This window comes from Carassius auratus, chromosome 16 (assembly GCF_003368295.1).
Source record: "Carassius auratus strain Wakin chromosome 16, ASM336829v1, whole genome shotgun sequence".
Lineage (NCBI taxonomy): Eukaryota > Metazoa > Chordata > Actinopteri > Cypriniformes > Cyprinidae > Carassius > Carassius auratus.
This window is the reverse complement of record NC_039258.1, coordinates 3,729,961-3,739,035: the sequence shown is the minus strand read 5'-3', so window position 1 is coordinate 3,739,035 and position 9,075 is coordinate 3,729,961. Positions and strand designations below refer to the sequence as shown.

The 9,075-nt window shown below is 37.7% G+C and overlaps 1 long non-coding RNA gene across 1 annotated transcript; it reads right to left on the bottom strand.

Moving 5' to 3' along the window:
- Positions 1-5,463: 5,463 nt before the first annotated feature.
- Positions 5,464-7,485, bottom strand: LOC113115817 (uncharacterized). Its single transcript, XR_003293941.1, has 5 exons — positions 6,832-7,485; positions 6,582-6,717; positions 6,079-6,162; positions 5,789-5,919; positions 5,464-5,679 (listed from the first exon to the last, which is right to left on the bottom strand). It is a non-coding gene; the product is annotated as an uncharacterized LOC113115817 (long non-coding RNA).
- Positions 7,486-9,075: the final 1,590 nt, after the last annotated feature.

Below are 9,075 nucleotides of genomic sequence, written 5' to 3'. Positions count from 1 at the left end.
TCTAGAACAGACATAAGTCAAGATTATCACTATAGTATCACTATTGTAGCTGTGCCTCAGGTGTTTGCAGTGAGTATACAGTATGTGTATGACGTGAGCAGCGAGAGCGCATAAATATAACGCGATTGCACATTAAAATAATGCACGAGCGCGAATCTCTCCGTTCGCACGCAGATTTCCTTTGCTCTGTCACAAAACCAGAAGTGCTTGCTCAGATACACGCTGCTCTGCGAGGAGAGAGTGTGCACACTTAAAACGTGTCTCCTCTCACTTAAACTGCGTCCTGTGCGCTCACAGCTTTTTCTGTGCTCATGTGTTAGATATTAATTATTTTTGCACGTTTTTATTTCTAGCCTTTTACCGCGTGCAGTGTGAACGCTCTGATCCGTTAACATGGGCTCGGAAAAAAGGCGCATCACAGACAGTGTGTGAACCTGGAGTTAGGCACATGCCCAGTCTGTTCTGTTCTCCCGCTAGGCGCAATGCATTCTGATTGGTTCGGATAGCATCCTACGGGAGGTCAGGGCCGTGGAAAATTGTGCTATAAAGCTATTTAGAAATCGCGATTTTATGACGATTTCTATTAATCACACAGCACTAGGATGGACTGGAAATGAACAGAAAATAACTCGGACTGCCACCGCTCAGCAAAACGGGAAAACCAGATCCAGGCAGAGCTCGGCAGCGGATAGAAAGTCAGCGGAGCAAGCAGTCAGGAGGAAACACAACAGCCATTTATGCATGTTTGAATTTGTTGTTGTGTAGCATAGGCAGCAAAAATATCGAAGATAAATTGGTGGTTTATTCTTAAACCAATCAGCGAGCTCGAATAGTGGAAGCATAGTAAAAGTTTAATATTTATTTTTTGTTATTTAATTACATATATGAAATGATGTTATGTTACGACTTAGACATTTTTACATATATTAACAATATTATTTCTTTTAATAGTAATTGGCGGCCCACCTGCAATACCACCGCGACCCCCCATTGGAGCGCGGCCCACAGGTTGAAAACCACTGATGTAAACTGTTGTTGGTTTTAACCTTAAACACTGGATGTCATTTACTGGATCTTACAGTGTGGACTTGGTAAACACTGACATGTTAAACTCAAAGGTCTTTAACTTTATTTGCAGATGCCTGGCATGTGCTAACAGAGTCTTGGCAAAAGCAATGAGCACAAATGGAGCCTCTTTTTAAAAATATACCATATATACAGTTTTTGTTGTAAAGACAATAAATACATAAAATAAATAAATATTTAAAAAAGGTTGCTGCAAACCTTTATATAAATGTCAAAACTAAACATAAATGTGATACTAAATATCATATAAGCTGTTTTATTTGATGCATGTCTAAATAATAAAAATGTATTAACTACATTTAAGTAGATTATTTTACAGCAATTAGCAATACATAAACATATGGGAATGAGGGTGATAATTAACACCCAGACGGTACCAAATGCCATCATTCTTCAGATGGTATTATATTATGTTCAACAGAAGAAAGAAACGCATAAAGGTTCAGAACGACACGAGGATAAATAAATGATGACACAATTTAAATTATCTTATTTCTTTAAGCAAGATATAAAAAAGTTTTTAATTACACACTTCACCTCTATTTAGTGCATGTGCTACAGTTTCTTTTCTGCGAATGCTAACTCATAGCAGCAGCTGATGAATTGTTACAAAGACCAAGAGTCTATTGTCCTTACCTGGACACAAGCCATTGTGTGTCAGCTCATGCATTTAAAGACACAAGGCCATCCTTCCCTCTCGTCTCCAGCAATAGAAGACACTTGAGAACACTGTCTAAGACTTGATGGTTGCTCTGTCAATTCTTCGTCATCAGTTAGGAACCTAGGTGTGCTATTTGATCCCAATCTTTCCTTAGAAAGCCACGTTTCTAGCATTTGTAAAACTGCATTTTTCCATCTCAAAAATATATCTAAATTACGGCCTATGCTCTCAATGTCAAATGCAGAAATGTTAATCCATGCATTTATGAGCTCAAGGTTAGATTATTGTAATGCTTTATTGGGTGGTTGTTCTGCACGCTTGGTAAACAAACTACAGCTAGTCCAAAATGCAGCAGCAAGAGTTCTTACTAGAACCAGGAAGTATGACCATATTAGCCCGGTCCTGTCCACACTGCACTGGCTCCCTATCAAACATCGTATAGATTTTAAAATATTGCTTATTACTTATAAAGCCCTGAATGGTTTAGCACCTCAGTATTTGAATGAGCTCCTTTTACATTATACTCCTCTACGTCCGCTACGTTCTCAAAACTCACACATTTGATAATACCTAGAATATCAAAATCAACTGCGGGCGGCAGATCCTTTTCCTATTTGGCGCCTAAACTCTGGAATAACCTACCTAACATTGTTCGGGAGGCAGACACACTCTTGCAGTTTAAATCTAGATTAAAGACCCATCTCTTTAACCTGGCATACACATAACATACTAATATGCTTTTAATATCCAAATCCGTTAAAGGAATTTTAGGCTGCATTAATTAGGTAAACCGGAACCGGAAACACTTCACATAACACTGTACTTTCTACATCATTAGAAGAATGGCATCTACGCTAATATTTGTCTGTTTCTCTCTTGTTCCGAGGTCACCGTGGCCACCAGATCCAGTCTGTGTCCAGATCAGAGGGTCACTGCAGTCACCCGGATCCACTACGTATCCAGACCAGATGGTGGATCAGCACCTAGAAAGGACCTCTACATCCCTGAAAGACAGCGGAGACCAGGACAACTAGAGCCCAGATACAGATCCCCTGTAAAGACCTTGTCTCAGAGGAGCACCAGGACAAGACCACAGGAAACAGATGATTCTTCTGCACAATCTGACTTTGCTGCAGTCTGGAATTGAACTACTGGTTTCGTCTGGTCAGAGGAGAACTGACCCCCAACTGAGCCTGGTTTCTGCCAAGGTTTTTTTCTCCATTCTGTCACCGATGGAGTTTCGGTTCCTTGCCGCTGTCGCCTCTGGCTTGCTTAGTTGGGGTCACTTCATCTACAGCGATATCATTGACTTGATTGCAAATAAATGCACAGACACTATTTAAACTGAACAGAGATGACATAACTGAATTCAATGATGAACTGCCTTTAACTATGCATTATTGACACACTGTTTTCCTAATGAATGTTGTTCAGTTGCTTTGATGCAATGTATTTTATTTAAAGCGCTATATAAATAAAGATTACTTGACTGAAGTGGAAAATCTACTCACCTTCCTACGAAAGTTTATCTAGTTAACATATTTAAACATGTTGGAGGGGACTTCCCTGCTAACAACATTACGTAACTGTTACGTAACTGCGACGTAATCTGGTGACCAAAGTTTCGTCGTGGCGACGTAACTAGTTACGTCGTGGCAACCGGAAAAGTGAAAGGTGCGTATACGTCGCCACAACGTAATTTTGTGACGTTGCCAGTAAGTAACTGCGACGTCGTGGCAACGTCGCGGATCGGTGGTCGTGTGCTGGTAATCAGTTGGTCATTTTTTTTTTTTTATAATTATTCTATGGGCGGACATGCAGCACTTGAACCTAATTTATTTCCTCATATGCCCAAACTAATTTAAAGGATGTTTCAGCAGCTGTGAATGATGAATACATACTCGAAATTAATTCAGTTAATTTATTAACAAGCAAGTATGAACAGTAATACACCCAGATTATTAATAAAAACAGGATATACAGCGAAATATGTATGAAAGCATTCAGCCCATACAGAAGCACATAGATTGAGATATATTAATAATAAATACATTTCCATATATTTAAATATCTAAACCCTTCTGTAAGCATCCAGGGTCAAAACATTATGCACAAACATGCAAGTCTTAGTAAGCACTCAGCACATTGCATTTAAATATTATCATTAACAATGCACACATTCATCAACTAATCACAAGCTCCCACAATAATACATCAGCTAATAAATAACAAATAATTCATTGAAAATAATATGCAATAGCTTATGAACAGATGTATTAAAGCAAATCAAGTTTAATGAATCTCACACTTATATATATATAAGCAATTAACATTAAATTCTAAAATCTTAAGTAATTCTTACTTTCTCCATTCTTTCAATATTCATGTGTTCGTGTCCATGAGTAATATCTGCATCCCCCGAAGTCTGAAGAAAACACAATATGCTCGTAGACAGCAATCCTCGTGAGAGAGAGGTCTGGTGTGGAGGGTGGATCTGGAACTGACTTCTCTTGATTATCTGTCTTCACAAACTGCCCTGAAATACAATTCAAACATTAACAATGATTGTTATAAATGTAATGTAAGGCTCTTAAATTCATAATGCTTGTTTTGGAAATATAGTTAATATCAGTAATATGCAGCATGCACGATACAAGGAAGTGGTCAGTAACAACACTTTGAGGTTATGATATCTATATCAGTAAAAAGGCTACCTTTAAGAAAAAACTAAATTAATAAATTAAGTTGTGTTATGCATTCAAATAGTTAGACATGCTAAAATACAGAATTTGTTAACAATAATAATAAAAAATAATATGCTGGGGAAAAAATTAAACATTTCATAGTGCCCTAAATATGTTTTTTTTACGTTTAATTAACTGATGTGAAAATGTATGTACTACGAAAAAGGAGCAGAGAAAAATGAAATATTTATTTTATCATTGAGGATTTCTTTAAAAAAAAAAAAAATCTTGTCTCGCTCTCATGAACCCAGTCTCATGTCTCGTCTCGTCTTGTGGGATAAGTGTCTCGTCACACCCCTAGTAGCCAGAGCAAGAGATACATTAGATTTATTTTGCATGTCTGACAGTCTAACATTAAGCAGAAGTATTTCAAAAGAGTTAAACCTGTATCCTGTTTTCTGGGTAACATTGAGAATATCACTATATATTGTTGACCAGTCTGACGAGGCTCATGCTTATAACAGTAGTTTGGTGGAGTTTAGCTAAATCAAAAATGCCTGTCAAAATTAACACTGGAACAAACACAATCTTTATTGATTGGACAGCACAAGTACTTCTATTTGAGCGTGTAGAACAAAAGTCATCATAACAGTTATTTGAGAATTGGCTTACTAGTCATATGGAGCAAAGTGTCCTGGAGATGTTGTCCAACAGGAGATCTAAAAAGCCTAGGACGCTCCCAGAAAAGATTACAATTATTAACAAAAAGCAGTTTCTGTTCTTTACACCATGACTATAACCATTCGTTTAAAGCAAAAAGTCTGCTGAACCTTTCATGTCCTCATCTATATGTGGGAAGTGGTCCTGACACGATGATCATCATGCAGGTGATGTGCTGCGCACCGTCTTGATCAGGCTCCTGAAGTCTCTCTTCAGTGTCTCCGTCTGCCGCAGCATTGTGTCGTTAACGCCGGCGTGAAGCATGTCCGCTCCGATGCTCCTCTTACCCTTCAGGATCACGGGAATCTGTGCAGAAATATCAAGAACATGAGCACCAGGGAAACAGTGAGTGTGGACTTTACCTTCAGGTAACATAGCACGAACGTGCCGGACGATGGAGTCTCCGATGATCACAGCGTTGTGTTCTGTCTCACGAAGTGGAGCGAATCGGGTTCTGGTGGAGATCCTGAAGACCGGAGGCAGCGGATGGAGAGAGGTCGTCGCCCAGGGCCTGGTTCATGTCTTACACTGTGAAACAGGGTGAAGGACATCTGGGAAGATCGCATCCTGGGTGCACCGGGCCTTTGCAGAGAACCACACAGAGTAGAGGTGGTAGGAGGGTTAGCTGTATACTTACCCTGGACTTATGAGCATCAACCCCTGAATGTTTCCAGCACAGCTCTCCACTTGCTCAGCGGGGCCTGCTTCTCCACGATATCATGGATCTGTTTCTTCACGGCCTCCAGCTCCTTATTAGAAATACACAAACTAGAGAATAGGGGAAATGCAGAAAAGAAAAATAGTAATATGGAAAACATACAAAAACATCTTAAGATACCGGAATTCACATGTTTAGATTTTAAAGATGCATGATGATATATTGTAAAAAATAAATATGAAGTAATTTAATAAGCTTTGTAGCATCACCTGTGTTTTCTATCTCTGTCAGCAGCTCCCTTTAGACATTTTCTTGGAACTTTTTAGAGGGTTTTTAAGACACTCCTGAAATCACTGTACAATTTTTTTTTTATCAATATTTGTTTACAATGATAAATCAGAACAAGCTTGAAACAGTGGTTTGAAATAGTTTCAGCCCATTTTAGACCGCGAGTGACGTCACTGATAGACGCTACAGTGCAGACTTTTAGGTTAAATTAATTAGCTTAACTTTACTTCATTTATCTATTGACAAATTACCATCAAAAACATTTACAAAGCAATCAAAACCGATCCTTTACCCATGTAATTAAAAGCCCAAACTTTCATTAATAAGAGCTCAAATCTAATATGCTATAACGTTAATTATGTTTCTATGCTAGCGTAATACTTGATAGCAGACATTTCAGGAAAAATACCATAATCACAGAGGTATAAATATTAACAAAAAGTACTTAAAGTAGACTGTGGATAATATTAACGTGTTACTTAACAAATCTGTCGCAGTTGTTGGCCTTTTCTTTGGTATAACTGACGAGAAACAGAAAAAATGTCAAACGAGTCCTTTCCTCTCCAGCAGCTGATGTGTAACTTTACGCGGTTGCCATGGTTACTCAACGGACTATAAGGCTAATAAAAACAATAAAATAATAAAAAAAGGTTTTAGCGACGTTAGACTTTTGTTTTTACTTTGTTTTATACATTTTATCAACCAACTTATTTATTATAAATTGTAAAACTCACCTCAGAAAGCTAATTCTCCTGTCAGACAGTTGAAGTGAAAAGTGCCTCAAACAAACGCGCTGTCCTCCTGATACAACAGTCTCTGCGGCAGATGAGATGGTGTAGCCAGTCTGTGTCACTATTTCACGTTCATAACTCCTTACGAGATAGAAAGTTTCACAACTCTTTTCTTGTCAATACTGTGCGCGTGGTGCGTTAGTTGTGGAAGCGAGCGCCTGTAAGTCACGTCACTATATATTGAAAGCATGTCCATATTCTGACTTGGTGAAAATAAACATATTTTATCTTTAAGGAACGTTTAATCTTGTGTTTGAAGTTTAATTACACTTTTTAAATAGCTCTATACTCAGAGAGCATATAAAGAACGTAAAAATATATATGGTAATGATATTACGTGCATACGACGTTGTAGTTACGTTGCCAGTAAGTCATGAAGTTACCAATATATTACCAATAGAGGACCTATCTGGGACGTTCTTGGTTATCTGGTCACGTTGGAAGGACGTACTGACGACGTTGTGAGTTGGTAATGTGATGGTAATAAAATTACGGGCATGCGACGTCGTAGTTACGTTGTCAATTGGTAAGTCATGGAATTACCAAAAATTACCAGTACGTTACGTAACTGTTACGTCGTGTGTTAGCAGGGTTACTTGTATAAAAAGCTGTTGTTCAGCATTATCTTACTAGGTTTACATTTGAAATTTTATGAATGAAATACTTAAATTTTGTAATCTGCCTCTAAATGTTTGTATCTCAGGGGATATGTCACCCTTTTAGGGATACAAATCAAGATGTAAAAACATATAGGCTACTCTGTGAAGATGATTGCAGCAGATGCACCTGATCTCCTCATTTTCGCGCTCTATTCCTCAGGCGAGTCCCTCCTCGTCCTCAGACGCTCCTACTCATTAGTCTTCCGATTTATATTCGTTTACTTAACCAGTTATTATTGCCATAAAATAAACTGTGTAAAGACACGAGTAAAATAAAGGGGTAATAATTCACGCGGTTTATAATCTTTGCGGCCGGACGAGCGGTTGATAAAAATGTACTTGCACAGATTGAGTTTAAATAAAAAGAAACGGTTGAAATTTAGTTGGAAATGTTAATGAGCCGCTGGGGAGGTTGATAAACGCACGCGTGGACGCGCAATTTAAATTAACGCGCCAAACTGCTTCCAACCGAATAAACCATCACTAGAAGATTTCAGATTTGAAAGACGGATAGCTGGATAAATATAAAGTTACACGAATAAAGATTGGTATAGAAATATGGTGGAGCATATATTCCTACTTATGTTTACATTTAAAAACTGAAAAGAGAATTTTATACTTTTATTTCCTCAGAGAATAATTAACTGATGTGGCTTATTTCTTCTCATGGCGGGACGAGCTTCTGGTAAAAACTAATGGCGTTTCTTTATTTGCAAAGTTTTTCAGTTTAAATGAAAATAAACCGTTTAGGTTTAGTTTGAAATGTTAATTTGATGAGGGCTGTTGTGGGATCCGTCGATAAACGCCGTGCAATTTGAATCAATGCGCCAAACTGCTTTCCAACCGAATAAACGGTCACTGGAAGATAACATAAGAAAAACGGTTAAATAGGTACAGATAAAAACAAACAATATTATTTTCCAAAAAAAGAGTGAGAGGCTGAAGCACCTGCTGATGATACAGGTGAGTTTATGTTATTCAGAAACAAAATAGATTGAGATGATCAAGAAGATGAACACTTGAGTGAATGACAAGAGAATAATTCAGCAAAAACACTAAATGAGAGGAGAAAAGGCCATTCCACTTTTAATCTGGGAAGTCTTGAAGACAAAAGGCGAGCAGAGACCAAGACACAAGTGAAAGACAGACAGATTTCTTTAAGGAGGAATAGAAATTAAGAGACTAACTAAACAAAAAAAAGAAAAGAAAAAAGTTTAGTTTAAGTTTGAGGAAGATAAAAGGAGTCAAGGAGAGTAGATTCTGTACAAATTCTGAATTCTCTTTGATGAATCTCTGCTGAAATATAAAACTGTCTCATGGGGGGTTTTGCTGGGACAGACATCAAAATAGTTAAGATGGCTTAGATGAATGGTTTTAGACAACAGTCGACAACAAATTTCCACCTGCAAATCAGGTAAAGGTTTTGAATGATTGGATTATTAGAAAAATTGTAAAATCACAAGAAAAATACCTTACTAACAGTAAGAGAGACAGAAGATATTGGTTTTCCTGAAAAGAAACTATATTA